Below are 23,668 nucleotides of genomic sequence, written 5' to 3' on the forward strand. Positions count from 1 at the left end.
ACAACCACGCTAGGAAACCAGCAGCAAATTCACTGACAGAGCTTTCCCTGCAACCATACAGCACCGGATCAGAGAAAGCGCGGGATGGATGGATGGATGGACAGACGGAAAGCTTGAAAGGATCCTTCAGCTGATCAGAGCAAGTTTTACCGTCCGGAAGATGGAATATGTAAGCAAGCAATTAAGAGTTTTCCTGCCAGGATGGGACATAGGAAATCTTTACGTGGCTTAGGTGAATTTAGATAGCAGTTTTTCTGAACTAAGTTATGACACTCATTTTAACAGTCAGCAGGCAAAGTTCCCATAGCACTTTGCTGCAGCCAGATTGAAAAAGAATCTTTTTCAGAGACAGCCCCAAGCACATGCATATTTAAAGAGTTCTTTTAACATACAGCATTATCTGAGGGGAAATGACTTTAACAAAAATTGTGAAGATTCCACATTGTTAAAATGCACACATTCACTGCCAATGGTGCTTAGAATAGCTACCTGAAAGAGATAAAACATTTATTAGAATCAAAGTCTGTTTGAGAGATTCATTCTCTCTATCTTTCTTCTCATATTTAAAGAAAGTGCTGAGTTGTATGTTAACACTTTAAGGTCTTGACCACTTTTTATGTTGAAAAAAAGAGAGAAAATGTTTGTCATTCCAGCGGCATAATCAGTTGAGCCAGCACACAATGACATTGTTAATTCACCAACAGAATTTGTTGCCATAGCTCCAGTGAGAGACAGGGTAGATTAAACAATGGCCTTTTTCACCACAACCTGCCTGTCCCCACGCAACAGGCCATCGTTGCGCCGGGCCAGAGCACAGCAATCGTCAATGAACAGCAGCCGGAGGGGACAACAGGAGGCTTCTGGTAAATAAAGCAAGAGCGCCTGGCAACTTGCATCTCCGCTTATTCAAGCACTGGGACGCAACTAGCTCCTCCGAGCTTATCTTTAAGCTTAACTTTTGGTAAAGTGCTCCCGTAAATCCTCAGAAAGAAAACTTGCACCTTGTGCCCCAAAAGAACTCCAAAGGGAAGAGAGGACTCTAAAAAAGAGAGAAAGCACGTCAGGAGAAGACATGGTGGGTCACCAGGATTGCACCATGGAAGAGGACACCAGGGACCATCGCACCCCGCAGTTCTGGCGCAAGGTATTGTACACGCTTTCTTATTGATTTGTGCCTCTTTGATTATCAGGGTAGGTTCAAAAAGTTAAGTCCTATGTATCTTTGCTGGACCTGTGATAATTAATAGAATCACACTCAAAAGAGAAATGTGGAGAATTCCCTGGTGGTCCAGTGGTTGGGACTCTGTGCTCTCACTGTCGAAGGCCCGGGTTCAGGCCCTGGTTGGGGAAATAGGATTCCACAGCCGTGCAGCGTGGCCAAAAGAGAAAAAAAAAAGAGAGAGAGAGAGAAATATTATCCCTTCTTAACAGAAATATTTTCCCTTCTTAAGGTGATAAAAATAGAAAACTGTGGCTAATGGTTCTTTATCCCCTGACTGCGGATGCATGCACCCTGGACAGAGTTAGAAGACAGGAACAAATTCTCTTCCTAAAAAAAAGGTCAAACAGATACACACTACTATATATAAAATAGATAAACAACAAGGACCTACTGTATAGCACAGGGAACTATATTCAATATCTTGTAATAACCTATGAGGGAAAAGAATCTGAAAATGAATATATATATGCGTGTGTATAACTGAATCACTTTGCTGTACATTTGAAACTAGCACAGCATTGTAAATGAACAATACTTCAATTAAAAGAATAAAGAAAAAATTTTCATAAGGTCAAATCAGTATGAGTAAATGCAGGTAGTTCAACGCCAAGAATGATGCTGTAGGAGCCTGAGGGTGCCGGAGAAATATTTTAACAAAATGTTCATTATCCTGTAGAATTAGAAACTTTCCTAGTAGAAAAGTCACAAAATCCTGATTAGAACATGCATTTCTGAATTCCTTGCATTGTAACTATCATATAAGTGATACTACCTTCTATGGTCTTTTATTTGGGGGAGGGGTGCCTAGGGGAATGTGCACTTTAGTGGAGCCTTGTTAAACCAAAGAGTTCTAGACAGAAAAAGTTTAGGTGGTGAGACAAAATAGTAAGAAGGATTCCAGATGATGTGAAGAAGAGATTGATGTAATCTCTCTGCTTCATAGAAAAGCTGGTTTCACAGCACTCCCCGGAGACTTGTTTCTCAGGCCTTAAGACACTTACTTGGCCCTGCTCCTTCCCATCCCAGCACTCCTTCAAAACTTTCCCATGCCCCTGGGAGTGGGTGGGGATGGCTGGTTAAAGCGTCAGATGGCTCAGAAAGGTATCTGGGTCCATATCCACCAGGCACTTGAGCTACATGACTGGTAGACCATTTCCCCCAATCGGTCCCTTCCCTGTTTGCCTCCATATTATCTCAGATTTGGAGAAATTTGTATGTTGAAGACTCATGAGTTTTACCAACTCATTTTATTGAGTTAATGGGGGACTCAGGAGGCATTTTATTCATTCATTCATTTACTCACTCATTCATGCCTCATTCCAAAAATAGATTTGAAGTGGTATCAAAACAATTAGATTCAGTTCTTGACTGGTCCAAATATGGAAAATTGATTTAATCTTTCTCCGTAGAGTTATGTAGAATTCAATCTGCAAATATCACTCTGTACTCCTATACCTTTTGTGAATCGAAAAAAAGCCAAAGGCTTCTAATCTCATGGATCTCCTAATAGCGTCACTTATTATCCTAATAATAGCTGACATTTTTAGTTCTTAGTAGGTGGCATGCCCTGTCCAAGTACTTTACACGCCTTATTTCATGTGATTATAGCCAACGAAAGTGTTCAAACTCCTAACCACTAGCCTATTCTGCTAATTTGAGCCTCAGTTTCTCCCAGTTAAATGGAATGGGTTTATTTAACCTCCTTGGGCAAGCAAGACGAATTCTATTATTAATTGTAACAATAATAAAGAGATGATTGCATTAACATTTTAATCATGCTTTTCAGTTCTCAATGTACTTTTCATACGGAAACTGACCTCAATTTCTGTAAATTTAATTTTCTGACTGCCAGCCCTTTTGGGCACCATACATTGATACCCTCAAGCTGACGCATGACCATTTAAGGCTATTGCTAATGGTGCTGCTTACCAGCTAATAGTTATAAGCATTGTCAATAAATATTGTATCTGAACAGTGAGGTTTTGAATTTAATAATACAGTTGACCCTTGAACAGTGCAAGGGTTAGGGGGCCGACCCTCCGTGCATTTGAAACTCTGAGTATAACTTAGTCTGCCCTCCGTATCCAAGGATGAAACCAGCCACGGATGGTGTAGTACTATAGTATTTACTGTTGAAAATAGTAAGTGGACCCGCACAGTTCAAACCCGTTGTTCAAGGGTCAAGTGTATTTTTAATCTCTCCAAGAATGGAAACTCCCTTTATTTGAAAGAGTTGGTTATTCACTTTCCATGTATTTAACTTTAGTACTTGATTGGCACTTATTTTCATAATAGGAGAATGCCTGAACATTATCTCAATTCCTCTTACTCCAAATGCTATGAGGTAGGTATTATTTATATTCTCATTTTCAAGTGAAAATTGAGGCTCAAAGAGGTTAAGTAAATTGTCCAATGTAGTTAAGCAGAGGGCTGAAATTCAGATTCTTGGAATCCAGTTTCACTTTTTCTTTCAACCTACACCATCAAATAAGGTAGCCACTAACCACATATGACTGTTTAAATTTAATTTTAATTAATTAAAACTAAATAAAATGTAAAGTTTAGATCCTCACTTGCACTAGCCACATTTCAAGCGCTCAGTAGTCACAGGTGGCTAGTGGCTACCTTATTTGGACACTGCAGATGCAGAATATTCCATCATTGCAGAAAGTTCTATTGGATAATTGCTGCTTTAAGCCATAGTGTCTCTTTTAGATATGTTGACACATTTCCTCAGAATATATTGCGGTTCTGTCACAAGTTATAAGGATTTAAAATTTTCCTGTGAAATCTCATTCATGTGAAGCTTCTTCATTTGCATAGCACCAAGTTAACTTTGATCTGCAAATTAATAATATAGATAAGAGTCAAGGAGGCATTAAACACACTTCAGAGACCAAAATTTTTAAGCACCATCAAATAACTCCAGAAGCACTCATTTAGATGTAAGCAATTGATATGATAATTACACATCATTTTTATTTATTCATTAAAACCGGGATCCCCTAAATTGCCCTGGTAGGAAATAACGTGGTTAGCCTAGTTCTTTCTAGCAGCACTTCTGCTATTCCTAAATTCTATGTAAAATCATTTTACACTACTGATTTACCTTCCTCTCTTCCTTTGGTAAGTCAGTAGCATAAAATACTCTCACGCTGAAAAGTTCTTTTAAAATTATACTATGATTTTGTAAATTAATATTTATTTATTTATTTATTTGTCTGCGTCAGGTCTTAGTTGAGGCACATGGGATCTTTGTTGCAGCATGCGGGATACTTTGTTGCTGCACGCAGGCTCTTCGTTGCAGCTCACGGGCTTCTCTCTAGTTGTGACACACAGGCTCTAGAGCACGCAGGCTCAGTAGTTGCGGCTTGCAGGCTTAGTTGCTCCATGGCATGTGGGATCTTAGTTCCCTGACCAGGGATCGAACCCACGTATCCTGCATTGGAAGGCAGATTCTTAACCACTGGTCCACCAGGGAAGTCCCTCATGCTGAAATTTTTACTAGCTCAAGATCTAGTTCCAAAGCCCTTGCTTCTTCCACTATATCCCAGGTCTCCCTGGTGGGAGTGCTCCTGTGGGCCCCTCACAGAGGTTGGCACATAGTAGGGGTTCCATGAAAATCTGTTGATTGGTAGACAAAGACAGCTCTTTCAGGATGCCACCCATTGGAGCAGACTCTGATTTTCTACAAAGAATTCATGGATTAAAAAGAAAACGCTCTCCTTTCTTCTTTTTCCTTTACCAGTCTTTGCTGCAAAGCCTTCATGATGAGATAAGGGCTTCCTGTTTGTGAGGAAGATGTTTTCTGGGCACTCGGGTGGGAGTGGGGAGTGCTGAAAGAGATGTATCTAAAAGAGATATTATGGAAATTTCCCTGGTGGTCCAGTGGCTAAGACTCCGTGCTCCCAATGCAGGGGATCTGGGTTTGATCCTTGGTCAGGGAACTAGATCCCACATGTTGCAACTAAGAGTTTGCATGCCACAACTAAAGATCCTGCACGTGGCAACGAAGATCCCACGTGCTGCAACTAAGACCCGGTGCAACCAAATAAATAAATAAAATAAAATAAATTAAATTAAAGAGACATTATGGCTTAAAGCAACGTTATCCAATAGAACTTTCTGCAATGATGGAATATTCTGTACCTGCAGTGTCCAGATAAGGGGTGGGGGTGGGGAGTGCTATCCAGCCTGAGGATTTGGGAATGAAATCTGCCAGCTTCTTCAGAAGGGACAGCTGCCTTCCCACAGCACCAGTCATGGGTTGGGTCCATCAGTCCCTAAATATTATGTTGAGCACATTTGCCAGGTACAGGTTCTGGGTAACAGGAGAGAGAAGAGAATTTCGATTTCTTTAGAGAAGAATGGCACTTGCATTCCTAAATCTTTAGCTAAGGTGGTTTCTTATAACTTGCTTTGTTTGATCATACCAAATTTCAATGCCTTTTTTAGCAAAAATAAAACTCAATTCCTCAATTTAGCAGTAAGTTTCAAAGAATATGACTTGTCAATTCCTTATGTTCTCTAAAGGAAATTTATAGTGCATGGGTCATAAGAGAAGAAAGAAAAATTAATAGAAACAATATAAGTGTATGTTGACTATTTAGTCTTTATTTGGAGGAAATTAAACAATTAGAACCCTCCAAATTTCTGAAGTTTAGATATCTGAGCATTTTTTTCCCTGCCACTTGTGGGAGCCAATCTCTGGTTCAGGAAAGGCTAGAAAGAGATCTCTTTGTCATGAAGTCATTGCCAGCTCCTGTATGATATCTGTGGCAGAGTCAGGACCATTTGAAAACTTAATAAATGTGCCAAAAAGAAAACCACCACAACTATCTGAGCATTTTTTAAAGCCACTTAAAGGGAAAGTAGATATTACATTTTTACTTTTTGTTCCAAAAAGCAATTAGGCCTTTTTCTTCTCATTCCTCTGTAATTCCTGCACATGAATTCTAATATTACAGGAACAGGCATTTATTTGCACAGCCTTCAGCTAACTCAACAGTCTTTGTCTCCTTTGGAAACTGTATGGTAGATTAATCCAAGGTCACGTGTCCTCTGAAACCAATTAGCAGGTGTGTCATCACTACCATAGGCTGCTCGGCGGATGGTTCTTAGTCTGAAAATTGACAGGTGGAGCACATGCTCCATTCCCGATACAACTGAATCCAAGTCTGTAGAAGACACTAATGTCTCTGCCTAAACTGTAGAGCCTCACCCACTGTGGTCCTCTAAAGCAAGCCTTGACCATCAAGCATCTGAGAACTCTCACAGGCTCACAAAAATGGCTCAATTAGCATGCAAAAAGATGGGAATAAGAGGCTGGACTTGGGAGTGTGTGAAACCTGGGGTTCCCTTGGTCTTTCCAGTGCTGGGAACTATGGGGAGAAAAGGCATCTTACTGGTTTCTCTTATTTTTGTCCTTTATTCTAAGGGACTTGGAGCCAACTCTCAAATACCATGAAGTAAAGCGTATACAAGAACTGGCATAAAATTAATCTTGCCCCATTCTTACAATGAGCCCTCATTATGTGAAAACATACTCTTTATTTCAATCTCACCCCAGGTATTAGGACATTTGAAAAGTTCTCTTTGTCTTTCCATGAACTACAAATCCTCTCTCTCTCCCTCTCTTTCTTCCTCTCTCTCTCTCTCTCTCTCTCTCACACACACACACACACACACACACACACACGCAGAAGGAGAAAAGGAATTTTAAAAATTGGAAAGTATTGGAAAGTATGGCCCAGGACAAAAAGGAAAAATACCTGTTTCAAATCTGTTTTCCTTATTCCTTAAGACAGAAATAAAAAGTACAGAAGCATGTAAATGATAATTCTTTTGAAAGCAAAGACCAGTATGATTAGAATTTTTAACAGTACCATCATATTTACAAAAAATTAATCTTTAAGAGTTTGCCCTACATATATATTTTTTACTCTATATATTCTTTGAGAGTGAAGACTATCACATTCACCTTAGATACTTGGCTCCTGACATACTGTAGATGCTTAGTAAATGTTTGTTGAATGAGTGAAAGGAGTTTAAATCGCTATTTATTCTATACCCTCTTTGCCCAGGGAGCGTCCTGAGTTTATCCATCTAAGGTCATCTCTAAGGTCATCTAGGAGAGTGAATGAGTTTCATCCCAGCCTTTGAGACACAGATCAGTGTTGGGTGAACGAACTTCAATTTGACTCCAAAAGCAGAAACTAACACACCATTGTAAAGTAATTATACTCCAATAAAGATGTTAAAAATTTTTTGACTCCAGCCTCTGAATTCATATTATCATTAACACCAGCAACAAAGATGTGCTCACTGTTTACAAGGCTCTCCACCTCAAATCCTGCCAGACTCCTAGGGTTGCTATAGGTTTGTGGGACCAGGTGGGACCTGCTTAGAGAGATGGCAGACTCACCCTCTACAACTCTTCCTCAGCTTCCCCAGAGATGGGCAGAGCTGGATCAGCCTCCAAGAGAGATGGGTAAGACTTGAACACAAATCTGTCCCATAAATTCTTTTCCATGGGACTACCACTCTTTTTCTTTTTTGTCTTTTCGGCGGCGTGTGGCATGCGGGATCTTAGTTCCCCGACCAGAGATCGAATCCGTGCCCCCTGCAGTGGAAGCCCGGAGTCTTAACCACTGGACCACCAGGGAGGCTTCTCATTGCAGTGGCTTCTCTTGTTGCGGAGCACGGGGTCTAGGCGCTCGGGCTTCAGTAGTTGCGGCGCATGGGCTCAGTAGTTGTGGAGCACAGGCTTAGTTGCTCCGCGGCATGTAGGACCTTCCCGGACCAGGACCCCGTGTCCCCTGCATTGGCAGGCGGATTCTTAACCACTGCGCCACAAGGGAAATCTAATAAGAGTTTTGAAAAAAAATAAAAAGAGTTTTGTAGGGCTTTCTCCATTATACAAGGTAGTGGAGAGTTATAATCACCAGGGAGTATAGAATTCTTCTTATCCTATACAATGCAGACCAGTAGGTCAATTCATTGAAAAATAAAATGGTTATAAGGGAGACATGTTTTAAAAAATGATAACTACATACATTAAACATTATATTTAAATTTAAAATAAATATTATAATTTGTCAATCCTTTAATTGGTCCACTGATTAGAGTTCTGTGTTTTCTTTTTCATTAGGCATACATATATGCAATGTCTCTGATTTCCAAATTTTATTAATTCTAAATGAAGTGAAAACTCAAGATAGTTTCAAAATACTCTGAGTATAGAATCCTAGATTTGGGGGTGTTTTGTCCCCTATCTTTTATAGTGTTGTTTGCACCTAATTCAACAGCAATTTTAAAAAGTCACATGACTGTATCTTTTCTTTCTAAAACAATTTAGTTTCTTTTAAAAAAACTTGTTTCCCATAATTTTATCAATTTACATAACAGTTAATTAAATCATATCGTTACAATCACAAGTAAAATGGGCATAAACAGATTTGGGGAAAAGTTCAGCTAACTCTTGGAAAACTTATGACTCAACTGGTGGGAGCAAAAGTATCCAGGCATTCCCAAGAGTAGCTTACCTACTTACTCTGAATCATTCAGAGTGCTCTTAGGACTCTTAGGGGAAACGGAGAGCATTGACTAATTCTGCAGGTTGCTTAACTTTGAGGTTATTTAAGAGAATAACTACCGTTACTTTTTGGGCATAAAATGTTAATATATTAGTAATCAGAGCAGGAAAGAAATCTTTTTGTCTTCCATGCCTCAGGTGTACTGCCTTATTTAATGAGCACCTACTGTGGAGTAGGCACTCAGCAGATTGAAAGACATTCTTTTACAGATATAATTCACATTTTAATATATGTAAGTCGGGCTTCCCTGGTGGTGCAGTGGTTAAGAATCCCCCCGCCAGTGCAGGGGACACAGGGTCGATCCCTGGTCTGGGAAGATTCCACATGCCGCGGAGCAGCTAAGCCCGTGAGCCACAATTACTGAGCCTACACTCTAGAGCCCGCAAGCCACAACTACTGAAGCCCACGTGCCTAGAGCCCATGCTCCACAACAAGAGAAGCCACCACAATGAGAAGCCCGTGCACCGCAACAAAGAGTAGACCCTGCTCACCACAACTAGAGAAAGCCCGCGCGCAGCAACAAAGACCCAACGCAGCCAAAAATAAAATAAATAAATAAAAAATAAAGTATATGTCAAGCTGTGCACCTGAAACTAACACAACATTGTAAATCAACTGTACTTCAATAAAATTTTAAAAAATAAAGTATATATGTCAATTTTTTTAGTATATTCACAGGGTTATGTAAGCATCAACACAATTTAATTTTAGAACACTTTCATCATCCCCCAAAAGAAATTCCGTACGCATTAGCAGTCACTTTCTGTTCCCTCCTAATATCCCCAGCACAAGGCAGCCATTCATCTACTTTCTGTCCTATGGATTTACCTATTCCGGAAATTTCATATAAATGAAATCATACAATATGTGGTTTTTTGTGTGTGTCTGACTTCTTTCACTTAGCATACGTTTTCTTTTTTTTAATTTATTTTATTATATTTTATTTTTCGCTGCGTTGGGTCTTTGTTGCTGCACGCGGGCTTTCTCTATGTGCGGCGAGCAGGGGCTATTCTTTGCTGCGTTGCGCAGCTTCTCATTGTGGTGGCTTCTCTTGTTGCAGAGCACGGGCTCTAGGCAGGTGGGCTTCAGTAATTGTGGCGCATGGGCTTAGTAGTTGTGACTCACGGGGTCTAGAGGGCAGGCTCTGTTGTTGTGGTGCCTGGGCTTAGCTGCTCCGCAGCATGTGGGATCTTCCCAGACCAGGGATCGACCCCGTGTCCCCTGCATTGGCAGGTGGATTCTTAACCACTGCACCACCAAGGAAGTCCCATTAGCATCTGTTTTCAAGGTTCAGTCATGTTGTAGCATGTATCGGTACTCCATTCTGTTTTTGTGGCCAAATAATATTCCATTGTATGGATATACAACCATTTGTTTCTCTATTCATCAGTCAATGGACATTTGGGTTGTTTTCACTTCTTGGTTATTGTGAATAATGCTGCTATGACATTCGAATACAAGTTTTTTTGTGGACATGTTTTCAATTCTCTTGGGTATATACCTAGGAGTGGAATTGCTAGCTCAAATGGTAACTCTACTTTTAACTTTTTGAGGAACTTTCAATCTGTTTTCCAAAGAGGCTGCACTATTTTACATTCCCACCAGCAATGTGTGAGGGTTCCAATTTCTCCATATACTCACCAATACTTGTTATTTTCCGTTAAGAAAATTATAGCCATTATAGTGGGTGTGAAGTGGTATCTCACTGTGGTTTTGATTTGCATTTCCCTATTGGCTAATGATGCTGAGCATTTTTTAATGTGCTCATTAGCCATTTGTATATCTTCTTTGGAGAAATGTCTACTCAAAGTCTTTGCCCATTTTGAATTGTACTATACCTCTCAAAGACCCATCTTTGCCCTAAAACAAGGTCTCTCAACTTTGGCATTTTTGACATTTGGGGATGGATAATTCTTTGTTGTGTGTGGTTTTCCTGTGCATTTTAGGATGTATAGCACCATCCCTGGTCTCTACCCACCAGATGCCAGTAGCACCCTCCCACTTGTGACAATCAAAACAGACACTGAAAAATCACCTTGGGGCGGGGGGGGGCACAAAATCTCTCCTAAGCAAGAACCACTACTGTAAAGGATCCTTCTGTGCATCTAAGAAACACATGGAAACATAACTCAGTTTTAGTGGAGTGGTGGAGGCAGAAGTCAGTCTGAATGGGTTGAGGATGCTGTGAGAAAGTGGACAGACCCTTGGGATATGAACTGATCTTCCCAAGTCTGGTTGGTGAATTAATTGACAAAATGAGAGATAGGTATCAAGGTTACAGATGAGGATTAGGTCACATGATGAGATCAATAATAATTCAATATAATAACACAAAATGAGTTATAAGACTGTATATGAAAGTATCAAAAATGTGGTATATCTAGAACTGCTTATAGGATTTCTGAGACAGGGAATTTACTGGGAGCTGGTCTCTGGGGCCGAGTGTCGTCCCTTGACCCTCCTAGGCATGAAGCTCAAATGACTGCTAAGTGGCCTTTCAGTGTTAGACAGCTGTCAGCTTCATTTCTCATGTTAGTCTCATTTCTTGGTGCTGATGTGGACACATCTGTCTCAGACATAGATGGTTGGATTGTAAGGAACATCACCCACTAAGCTAGCTTTTTCAGTAGGGAGGAATGCAAAGGGCTCTTTAATAGAAACCACAGAAAGCTGAAAAGCAGGCCTTAGCAAGGACAGGAACTAGGGCAGCTTGAGAAGCTGTCAGGAGGGGTCGTCTGTGGACATATTTACTCTGCTGCTCTGCCCACAGCTCAGCTCCTGACCCACTTAGTGTCCACTTTTTTTTTTTTTGGCTGCTCAGTGTGGCATGCGGGATCTTAGACCAGGGATTGAACCTGAGCCCCCTGCAGTGGAAGTGCAGAGTCTTAACCACTGGACCACCAGGGAAGTCCCCAATCTCCACCTCTTAGTTCTAATTCCTGAAAGAGGGAATCTGAGGATCTCAGAAACCACTGAGTAGGCCATGGCTTGGCTCTCTTAATTGGGTGTCCTAACCCAGTTCCCTGGGCTGTGGAGTGGGGCAGTTTTCATAGAACACATGGGGTGGGGTGAGGGAGAAATCAGGAAATAGGAACCACATCATAGATGCTTAAGCCATTCCACCACGTGTACAGATTTCCCCCCACTTTTTACCTTAAACATTTTTACTCCACTCTTCGCTCCCCACACCCCAACACACAACACATCTCACAGAAGCAGCCTTACCATTGTTTGCCAGTTGAATACACAGTTACCACCATTTACCTGACTCTTTCCTTCAGTGCCTGTGGTACTATGGTCTTGACCTCAAGTATCCTGACTTTAGAAGGGATGGAGGGGAGAGGGGAATTACCCACCATGTTTTCTATTTAATAATGACATGCTAGGCAGGGGTCATCTAAACCTAGCTGGGCAATTTTTTTTTAATTAATTTATTTTTTAAAATTTATTTTATTTTTGGCTGCATTGGGTCTTTGTTGCTGCGCGTGGGCTTTTCTCTGGTTGTGGCGAGCGGGGGCTACTCTTCGTTGCGGTGCACGGGCTTCTCATTGTGGTGGCTTCTCTTGTTGCAGAGCACAGGCTCTAGCTTCACGGGCTTCAGGAGTTGTGGCACGTGGGCTCAATAGTTGTGGCACACGAGCTTAGTTGCTCCACGGCATGTGGGAGCTTCCCAGGCCAGGGATCAAACCTGTGTCCCCTGCATTGGCAGGCGATTCTTAACCACTGCGCCACCAGGGAAGCCCCCTTAGCTGGGCAATTTTTTTTGTGTGTGTGGTACGTGGGCCTCTCACTGTTGTGGCCTCTCCCGTTGCGGAGCACAGGCACTGGACACGCAGGCTCAGCGGCCATGGCTCACGGGTCCAGCCGCTCCGCGGCATGTGGGATCTTCCCGGACCGGGGCACGAACCCGTGTCGCCTGCATCGGCAGGCGGACTCTCAACCACTGCGCCACCAGGTAAGCCCAGCTGGGCAATTTTAACAAGAGAAATGTATCTGTTTGGGGAGCAGTGTCTGAAACCTCTTCATCCCAATCCTCCCCCATTGGCATAACAGTTGGGAATAAAGACTACCAAGCTGTTGGGAGATGGTACATCCTTCCCAGTAGTTAACGAAGTGATGCTCTGCCTTCACAGTGTATTAATTAAAAAGGTAATCAGTGCATGCTTCAAGTTTGCTGTTTGAAACTCAACAGCAAAAAAATCAGAACACTACTCAGATTTTTTTCTCATAAAGAAATGAATAACAAATTACGGCCACAGAGATAGAGTAATCACATTTTGAATGATTTCTCCTGAGCATGCCTTTAATAACCTGTATGCGTCGGTTAAGAAGAACAAAGAAAGGCAAAGTTAATTATCTAGGAAAAGCTTCATCTAGGAGTTTTAGTCACATTAGCCCAGGGTTTCTCAGCCTTGGTACTACTGGTATTTGGGGCCAGATAATTCTTTATTGCGGGGAGCAATCCTGCGCCTATAGTAGGATATTTAGCAGCATCCCTGGTCTCTAACCAGTAGATGCCAGTAGCACCCCTCTACCCAGGTTGTGACAACCAAAAATGTCCCTAGACATTGTTAAATATCCCCTGTGGGGCTAAATCACCCTGGATTGAAAACTACTGAGTTAACTACACATGTTTCTTCTCACCCCTCATTCCCTGGATCCCTCCAGGGTTTGCTGTTTTAAACCCTTGGAACCAAACGTACCAGGCCATCTACATTTTCCAGGGAGTAATATGAAAAGAAGTTGACTGGGTCAAAATTTCTTGTCCAGATGACAAGAAGGGCTCCTTGCGTTTCTGTATTGAAAAGTAGCAGACAAAAAGAACAAAGGAAGAAAGTCTAATAAAGGTATTTATTTAAGGCACTCAGCTAAACACATATTTATTCTGTACAAAATCCTCAGGGACATCATTAGCCTTATTTTATGGTGAGGAAACTGAGGCCGAAAGATGCCGAGTAATTTGCTGAAGAACACACAGTTTGTAATTTAGCAGTGGAGCTAGAAGTCTGACGGCAAAGTTTGTGCATTTATACACATTGCCTCAGTATAGGCATTTAAAGTTCTAGACAGCTAAGAAAGCAGTGACCAATTTTTATCTTTTCAAAAAATACTTTTATTATGGAGAGATTCAAACACACGCAAAATTAGACAAAACAGTTCCTTCCCATTTGTGCTGTTCATGTACGCATCACCTAGCGTCAACAATGATCAACTCATGACCAATAATATTGTTTCATCTAGAGCTTTTCAACATTGCCATGGACATTTTGGGCTGGATAATTATTTGTTACATGTGTCCAGTCCACACACAAGACAAAGCAAGACCCTAGCCAAGGTCTGACTGATTTGACTGGTAAAAGTACGTTGAGTTGCTTTTGGTTTCAGACAGTTTTTTTTTAATTTTTAAGTTTTAAATTTTTGGCTGCGTTGGGTTTATTGCTGCTCGCGGGCTTTGCCTGGTTGCGGTGCGTGGGCTTCTCATTGCAGTGGCTTCTCTTGTTGAGGAGCATGGGCTCTAGGCACGTGGGCTTCAGTAGTTGTAGCACATGGGCTCAGTAGTTGTGGCACAAGAGCTCTAGAGTGCAGGCTCAGTAGTTGTGGTGCACAGACTTAGTTGCTCCACGGCATGTGAGATCTTCCTGGGCCAGGGTTCGAACCCATGTCTCCTGCGTTAGCAGGCGGATTCTTAACCACTGCGCCACCAGGGAAGCCCCCAGTTTATTACTTGCGTAGACGTGAAAGAAATGTAGCCAGCTTCCTGTAGTCCTTGTCGCACATATCGAAAAGGACAACATGGAAACAAAAGAGGCCAGATGACCTCAACTCCCATTGATGAGGAGCCCATTGTAAATGGCAACTAACTGGTTTTCTACTCTTCAGCTCTACAGTGAGGAGGGCAGGGCAGGAAGCTCCATAGTCAATAGAACCGAGGAGGCATTAGAAACTCTCATGACAGCCTCTCAGAGGACGTAGGGAGGGAGTGGGAGATGGGCTCAGAGCGGCTCCTAACAGGCCTCCCATCTCTCATGTTCCAGGAAGATCACAGGGCATTCTGCCAACACTCAGATGAGCTGCAGTTCAAGTCTTTACCGGTGTGAACTACACGGAGAGGTTCAAGGTCATCAGGGTGCCAGGGCAGAGCTATTCCCCCACAGTGGAGGGCTGTTCTTGTGCATTGTAGGATGTTTAGCAGCAACCATGGCCTCCACCCACTACATGCCTGGAGCAGCACCCCGCATGACGCGACAACCAAAAATGTCTCCAGACATCCTAAATGTACCTTGGGGGGCAAAATTGCACCCAGTTGAGAACTACTCATCTAGAGTCCTATCCACTCCTCACACCCACATGATATATTTCATCTGCAAATACTTTAGTGTATATTTCTAAAATAAAGCTTTTTAAAACATGAACACAATATCATTTTCATACCTAAACAAATTAATAATGATTCTTTTATAGCATCCAGAAACTGTTCAAATTTCTAGTTGTTTCATAAACCTTGTAATTTTTTTACAGTGTTTTGAATTAGGATCCTAATAATATAGTCTATATTTCAATTGATTTCTATGTCTTCTAGATATGGTTTCTTTCCATTTTTTTTTTCTGCAAAAAGCTTTATTGTTTCCATTTGGTCCAAGGCTTGGGAGAGAGCTCCAGGGTGATTAAAAGCTGCCTAGTGGCTGCAGAGCGGGGCTTCAAGCAGAAGCCCTGACGCCAGAGGGGCTCCTCAAAGGCCACTGGGCTCCGGACGCTCCTACTCGTGCTGGAGGGTGAGCCTTTCGACGAGGGCCTCGCCCAGCCCCCCCTGGGGACCAGCCGGCCTGCGGAGGTTGGTCAGGTGGGATGAGTTCCCACCTTCTGGATGAGTTTCACCTGCTCATCTAGGAGGCGGTTCTCCGGGAAGTCACACAGGCGGGGTTCTGCGCGGGCAGAGCCCAGGGCGTGCAGGTCTACAAGGGCCTGGTTCAGGTTCTCCGCGAGCACGACGGCTTCCCCAGCGTCCTGGGTTTCACCCCACTCATCCTGAGACGCTTCTGCACATCCTAGAAGAGGGCGCGGCTGCCGCGCTGGGCGTCCTCATGCTTCCCCTCGGGCACTTCGCGGAAAAAGTGGCCCAGGCCCTCCAGAGTCGCGTCGTGGTGGTGGAAATAGGAGCCCAGAGAGAGGTAGGTGCGGGAGGCCGGCAGATGCATGTTGACCAGTAGGTTGACGGCCGCCTCCACCTCGGTGGAATCATTCTGACGAATCTGGGAGCTCGTGGTGGATCGCTAATACGGAGTTAAGCTCAAAATATGGTGTTGGCGGTCCCGGTGGCCGAGGACAGCTGAGCGGCTGGTTCCGAAGGTTGCGAGTGGAACACAGGTTGGAGGTGGTCAGAGGCGGGAGCGAGGGGCGCCCCTGGGTCTGTTCTGTCCACACACCGCTGTAGCAGGAGACGGAGCCGCGGGAGTGCCCAGCGCACTGCCTCTTTCAATTTTTTGATTGTACAAACTGGGTTTGTCCTATAGAGCGCCCCACAATTTGGATTTTGTTGATTGCATCCCTGTGCCGTTAGCATACTCCTTTATCCCTTCTGTATTTCCCGTAAATTGGTCTTGGATCAAGAGGTGTGGTCACAGACAGGTTCTATTTACTTGGCAAACTGCTTCATAGGTGGTGCATGTACCTCTATCAGGAGCATATAACATTTGGGATTGTGTTTTTGTCATGTTAGCAGCTGTTGATGCTCAATGTCTAGATCCAGTCATTCACTTGGCATTATAATATATGGCTAGTCTCATTCATTGCTTTTTTCATTACCTTCTTCATTACTCATTCTACAATGATACACTTCTCCTTCCTTATTATTTTTTTTTTTTGTCTCCTTCCTTATTATTTGGTCACCCAGAGGTACAGTTTGTAGAGGAAAGGTAAGATACATGCTTAATTCTTTCCCTCCAGTTCCCAGTTTTCAAAATAATGCATTTGTTCCCTTGAATTTTCCAATGCAGACAACTGAGGTTTTGGGTTTGTTTGGGACTTTTTTCTTTTGGTAGTATTAGGAACTCATGGATTTAAACGTACGTGGTGGATTTCAATCCATTGCAGTTCTTACCCTTTGGATGCTTCCCTTTTCATCTTTGGTTGGCAGGAGTCTCTCCAAGTTGGTTCCTGAGTCTTTTTGATAATTTCTATCCTTTTAAAAAAGGATAATAGAACTTACATGTTCACATGAGTATTTTTTAAATGATTTTTGAAAATTGACTTATTTTTGGCTGCATTGTGTCTTCATTGTGGTGCACGGGCTTCTCACTGTGGTGGCTTATCTTGTTTCGGAGCATGAGCTCTAGGCATGTGGGCTTCAGTAGTTGTGGCTTGTGGGCTCTAGAGCACAGGCTGAGTAGTTGTGGCGCACAGGCTTAGTTGCTCCGCGGCATGTGGGATCTTTCTGAACCAGTGCTCGAACCCGTATTTCCTAGTATTGGCAGGCGGATTCTTAACCACTGTGCCACCAGGTAAGTCCCTCACATGAGTATTTTTATCTTCAGTTTCACCCTACAACAGTGTTACTTAAAATGTGGGCCTCAGGCAATACCTGTGAGCTGATGGAACATCAAATTGACTCGCCCTACCCAGGCCTACTGAATTAGAGTCTCTGGGAATGGGGCTCAACAAACTAGTTTAACAAGTTCTCCAGGTGATTCTTACGCACATTAAAGTTTGAGGACATATGCTCTAGAAGAATTGACTTCAGGGTAGGACAGGAATAAAGACGCAGATGTAGACAATGGACTTGAGGACATGGGGAGGGGGAAGGGCAAGCTGGGACGAAGTGAGAGAGTGGCATAGACTTATGCCACTTATGCCACATATACTACCAAACGTAAAATAGATAGCTAGTGGGAAGCAGCCGCATAGCACAGGGAGATCAGCTCAGTGCTTTGTGACCACCTAGAGGCGTGGGATAAGGAGGGTGGGAGGGAGACGCAAGAGGGAGGAGATTTGGGGATATATGTATATGTATAGCTGATTCACTTTGTTATACAGCAGAAACTAGCACAACATTGTAAAGCAATTATACTCCAATAAAGGTGTTAAAAAACATGACTTCAGAGCCTAGCTTTGGGTCACCTTCCTCACTTAAGATCCCTAGCCCTTCAGGAATTTTTTGCCAGAGTAAACCACCCCTCTGTTCTTATGGGATATCATCAGAGGGCACAGTCATCATTGAGGGTTATTGACTGATAGTTTGATAGGTGAATGATGAATCTGGTTAATACGTCTTTGGATCCAAAAATTCCAATATAATTGCTTTTCATAAGTGGCCTTATAAAGCTGCCACGATGAAAATTTCAAAAGAATTACTCCAAAAATGTTTTGAGCAATGGTGGTGTTATATGTGCTAGGGACTGCCATGGTTTAATGCTAATGGTTTTGCTCCTATTAAGTTCTTATGGTTGAATGGTGTGGTGAGGTTATCCAGACTATTTTGCAGAAATAAAGGATTATTTTTCTTTGAAAGTGCTTATTCCATGCTTGCTTAGTTGCTTACTCAAGAGAATTTATTCTTGTAGCAAAGATGGGCTTCTGTGGAAGCACACTGACTGTATATAGTTATTCTCAAGCACCATTAGTGAATCAGTCATTCAACATAGCCTGTCATCCGGCACGTAAGTAGACTAGGTTTAACATGATTGCTTTTAGACATAATGGTTTTCACATAGTCAGCTTCGTGGGACGCATACATTAATAGGGCTTATTTCTTTCAATGTAAACAAAATAGAGATTCTTGGAAAAAAGAGAGCCTAATAGCTCTGGGGTCAAGACCCATGTCTTAGTAAAGTCTCTCACCATATCTCCTTCACCATAGGGGTTCTCAACTCTTCTTTTTGGTTTTGTAATTTTAAAAGTTCTGATACTGTTCCCAAGGCCAATTAGGCCAGAATATCTAGAGAGTGGGAATGTAGCCTCAGGGGGTTTGAAAGGCCCGCCGCCAGGTGATTCTAATGTACAACCAAGGCTGAGAACCTTGTGGAGTGAAGCAGAGACAATGAGAAACTTTATTAAGACGTGAACTTATACCCCTAAAGTGTTAGGCTCTCTTTTTTCAAGAATAAGATATCTGATATACTTGGGGGCCTTTGGAAAGATCAGTTCTCACCAGCACTACCTGATATTCAGAGATTTACATTTCACTCACAGAGAAGATAACCTGCTGAGTCTACTTCTGCTTGTATGATGGAGGAAGAGCCCATCTGATGCTACTTTTTGGAAGATTTAGTAGAGGATGTGAAGACAACTTGAATGCGTGTTTCAAGATGACATCCTCCATTGGTACCTACTGAATGAGTCAAGTATGAGATTTATAGGGGCTTAATAAAAGGTTTTACCTAGCTAGGTTGTATTATTTAATGTCAAACTAAATGAAAAGCTTTCGACAAGAAGGCTCTCCAAAGAGAGCAAGCCAAGCAGGGTATGGGAAATGAGCTGCAGAGGCAACATATGATGAGCAGGGGCTTTGAAGTCCAACAGACCTGAGTTTGAAACTCAGCTCTGCCATTGACCAGCTCCATGACTTTGGGTAAATTACTTAACCTCTCTAATCACGGATTCTTTTCTGCAAACCTGGCATAGTGCCTGTGCTTGACACAGAGTAGGCTTTCACAAATTACGAAGTATTAAAATTACAGAGAATGTATTGTTCGAATATCTGGAGATGAGATACCAGGTCCAGCTCATGCTAAGGAAGGTGTGGTATTCAGAATAATGCCCTCCCACAAATATGTCCACATCCTAATTCCCAGAACCTGGGAAATATGTTGCTTTACATGGCAAAAGGGATTTTACAGATGTAATTAGATTCAAGATCTTGCAATGGGAGTGAGTATCCTGGATTACCCAGGTGGGCCCAGTGTCATCACAAGGGTCTTTTCAAGAGAAAGAGGCAGGCAGGAGCGTTAGAGAAGATACAACTCCTGAAGCAGAGGCTGGAGTGGTGCAATTGCTGTTCTTGAGATGGAAGGAAGAGGGTTGTGAGCCACGCAATGCAGGCAGCTCTAGCAGCTGGAAAAAGCCTCCTCTAGAGGCTCCAGAAGAAATGCAATCTTGCTGATACATTGGTTTTAGTCCACTGAGATCCCTTTCAGACTTCTGACCTCCAGAACTTTAAGATAATAAATGTGTGTTGTTTTAAGCCACTACATTTGAGGTAAATTGTTACAGCAGCAATAGGAAACTAATACAGAAGATTAAACCAAATCTCTCTTTGAGCTTTCAAAGATACCAAGGACAGATTTTGCAAGATGAAGATTTCGCTTTGGAGTCCAGGCCATTGAAATCAATTCGTATAAAGTCCAAGGATTGTAATAATAGTTTACTTGTAAATGAATTTATCTGTTCTGGCATTGGATGGTCTTGATTCTTCACTTGTCAGTCAAGCACATTTGTAGCACGTTCAGAAGGCCCCTGACACAATCCTCAAGACCCTGCAGTATTTGCTGCAGTACTGAGAAACTGCCTGGTGGGAAAGCAAGAAGGAAGAAAGCTGGTAATGGCAGATCAATAACCAAGAAAGACAGCCCTTAGGGATTATCAGGAGAAGTGGTGATTTGGTCAACTATTCTGGAGGACAATTTGACAATAGCATCCAAAAAAAATGTATATAAAGCCTTAAAAATGCAAGTCCTCTGACTCAGCAATTCTACTTGTAGGAAAATTTATCCTAGGGGAAAAAGCTGGATTAGTATGCATATTTACCTGCTTAAAAAATCCTTTCATGGAACACTTGGGGAGACTCGAGAGAGACAGCAGTACATCCACTTACATTGGATAATTAAAAGTGGCAGGTGTTTGTACTGGCCATAGCTTGGTCTACATGTGAATCTGGTTAGATTAACCTCGAAGGTCTCCAACCACCTTTGCTACATTTGATCTCTTACGAAAATCACTGAAACGGCGATTGTGATAACAGTTCCAATGTTAAATTGGTGTCTGCCCTTGAATACTTACGATAAACTATCATCCAATTTTGTCACTTAAATAAATTAAAATTTTTATACGTCTGTGTAATTGAGCACTTAAGTGTTGAAAATTACCTATATTCTTATCCACTGACATTCAGATAATTGTCATGCAAAAGCTGTGATTCCAAATTATGCTCAAATCCAAGTGAGGAATCTTTATTCATTTTTTTTTCTGTTGTGTTATCTGTTTTGGTGGTATGTCTGGACCCAAATTGCATCAAGGAGGGACAAAAATTGACACATTCTTGAGTATGATGGCGGCTGCATTCGAAGTTTTGATTAAACTGCTCTACATGTGTGATTATTACTTGTAAACAGATGATTAGATATTAATTAGACAATAAGTGATTGTAAAGCACTTAGAAAATAAAAGTGTTTATAAATACCACCAAGTAATAGCAACAGTAATTCTTTACTAACTACACAGCTGCTAATGTCAGTAAGAATGATTTATTCTAGCTAAATATGCAAAAAAGCTGCTATCATATCTGTTTTGCTGTAGCAAAACAAAATATATCATATTTACAAGTGATTTTACATCAGTGTTTAGATAAATACATCTCATTTTGATAAAAATAACGTATCTCTTTTAGGACCTTCTCAAACACAGGTACAACCATTGTGGCATGGTGTCTTTGAGTGCTAAGAACTGAAGCTCCTTCCTGCTCATCTCTCTGACTTATGTCAAATATTCATTTCTTTAAAATACAAGATGTAGGGCTTCCCTGGTGGCGCAGTGGTTGAGAGTCCACCTGCCGATGCAGGGGACATGGGTTCGTGCGCAGATGTAAGGTGACATTTTGTGAATGGCATTTTCATTCATGCAGTAGTTTTGTCATGTTGTGTCTGTGCAGTAGCTCCCCAGCACCTTAAAACTGTGTGTAACAGACTCAGTAAATGTTGGTCAGATGGATGAGGAAAAGTCGATTCTTTTTTGGTTATTCTAGAAGCTGGTAAAAGAAGAAAATCCATGTCAAGAATAAAATAAAGCACTTTCTATCTTCTTGATTTTGTTTTTCAAAAAAAGTTTTGAAACTGACTGCTTTTTATGTCCAATCATTATTTTTACCCCTAATGGCGTTTATGGGTCATGGACCTGTATCAGCCTCACTCTTGACTCACTGGTGAATTTGGCAATGCATGTGTTTGACTTTCTGTCGTAAGTAAACTCAAGCACCTACAATGAGTCCAGGTCCGTGGTTTCAGAAACATGAAATGAACTGAACAAATACAAATGAAGAGTGCTTCATGTTACGTGAGTTCAATAGAAAAGGGGTGGAGTGGTTATTTTGGATGATGAGATACTCATGAGTTAGCTCATCAACCTTGTTAACAAGGAAAATCTAAGTGAGGCAGTGTAGTTTGGTGGAAAACAGAGTTGAACTTTGATTCAGGAGACCTGGATTCAAGTGACACTTCTGCCACTTACTCTGTGATCTTGCTCAAGTTACTTAACCTCTCTGAACCTGTTTACTCATTTGAAAACTTTCAGTATTAAAACTTATCAATCCCAGAACACTATTATGATATAATTCAATGTGTAAAAGAACTAAGTGAGGGGTGAAATGCTTTACCCTGAAAAAAATTTTTATTATGATAATTTCCCTGGAGTGGGTGAAAAGGACTTATTCATGGGTTTCATTACTTAGATGGTGAACTTTTTTTCTGGACTGTGTCAGGTTTTAGGCCCAAACCATAATAAGCCACGTGTAGAAAACTGGGGAACTGGCTCAAAATAGAGCCAGAAAATTAAAAGAATTCCATAGAAGGTCAGTGGTTTCCGGGAAACCTTTGTCATCTTTGTCTTGTTCTTTCCACGTCCTTTCCTTCTTTGTAATAAATTCCTTATCTGGTAAACCTGAGGCGGTGAGGAAAAAGAATAAAAAGAAAAAGGAAACATGGAAGAAATAGCGGACTCAGGAGTGCTGGTAACGGGAAAGGATTTGGAATGACGAGGTTTACATACGGACTTCTTGATAAATATTAAGAGCAGTATAAAGTATGTAGGGACATGCAAACTAGAAGTAAATAACTTAAAATTTTCAGTACGGGGCTTCCCTGGTGGCGCAGTGGTTGAGAGTCCGCCTGCTGATGCAGGGGACACGGGTTCGTGCCCCCGTCCGGGAAGATCTCACATGCCGCGGAGCGGCTGGGCCCGTGAGTCATGGCAGCTGAGTCTGCGTGTCTGGAGCCTGTGCTCCACAAAGGGAGAGGCTACAACAGTGAGAGGCCCGCGTACGGTGAAAAAAAAAAAAAAAAGAGAGAGAAAGCTTAAATGTAATGCCTGCTTTTAAAAAAATAAACAGATATACGATGTTATGACATTTTTATCCACGTGTGATGAGGACATGAAAGGTATTTGCCATAAGAAATAGATCATATTAGAACTTTATGATGGGGCACTGAAATGGTATTAGTTGGAGATCCTCCAGATGCAGACCCTGAGACAACAATTCAAGTTCAAGTTAATTTGGGAGGTGAGTCCAGGAAACACCCACAGGAGTGTGGGCTAGCGAGACAAAGAAAAGAAGGCAGCCAATACAATTCGGGGCGCTCTGTCAAGCCAGCTACCATCATGGGAAATTGAACTTAATCCCACTGGGGAACTCTGGGAGTCAGTGTTGAACAGGGTAGATTCAATGATCCCACTTGAGGACTGAGGGCAGTGCGGTATTTGTACATTCAGTCCTCTCAGTCATTGCTTGAGAGCTCTTGGTGTGGGCTGTACCTTTTCTGGCCCGTCGGCTCTGTCTCAACGGTATTGTTGGAGAGAGGGGGCAGGGCTTTCGGTGGCCTGAGAAAGCCCTCAGGCAGAGATGCAGGTGCTGGCCGTTGGCAGCCAGCGG

At 42.1% G+C, this 23,668-nt stretch overlaps 1 non-coding gene and 1 pseudogene across 1 annotated transcript; both read right to left on the reverse strand.

Moving 5' to 3' along the window:
* Positions 1-5,911: 5,911 nt before the first annotated feature.
* LOC112400728 (small nucleolar RNA SNORA12) lies at positions 5,912-6,059 on the reverse strand. The gene has a single exon (XR_003003464.1). It is a non-coding gene; the product is annotated as a small nucleolar RNA SNORA12 (small nucleolar RNA).
* Positions 6,060-15,574: 9,515 nt separating this feature from the next.
* LOC112400721 (ferritin light chain pseudogene) lies at positions 15,575-16,629 on the reverse strand (annotated as a pseudogene).
* Between the last annotated feature and the right edge of the window lie 7,039 nt (positions 16,630-23,668).

Source organism: Neophocaena asiaeorientalis, unplaced genomic scaffold, assembly GCF_003031525.2.
Source record: "Neophocaena asiaeorientalis asiaeorientalis breed wild unplaced genomic scaffold, Neophocaena_asiaeorientalis_V1.1 scaffold20, whole genome shotgun sequence".
Classification (NCBI taxonomy): domain Eukaryota; kingdom Metazoa; phylum Chordata; class Mammalia; order Artiodactyla; family Phocoenidae; genus Neophocaena; species Neophocaena asiaeorientalis.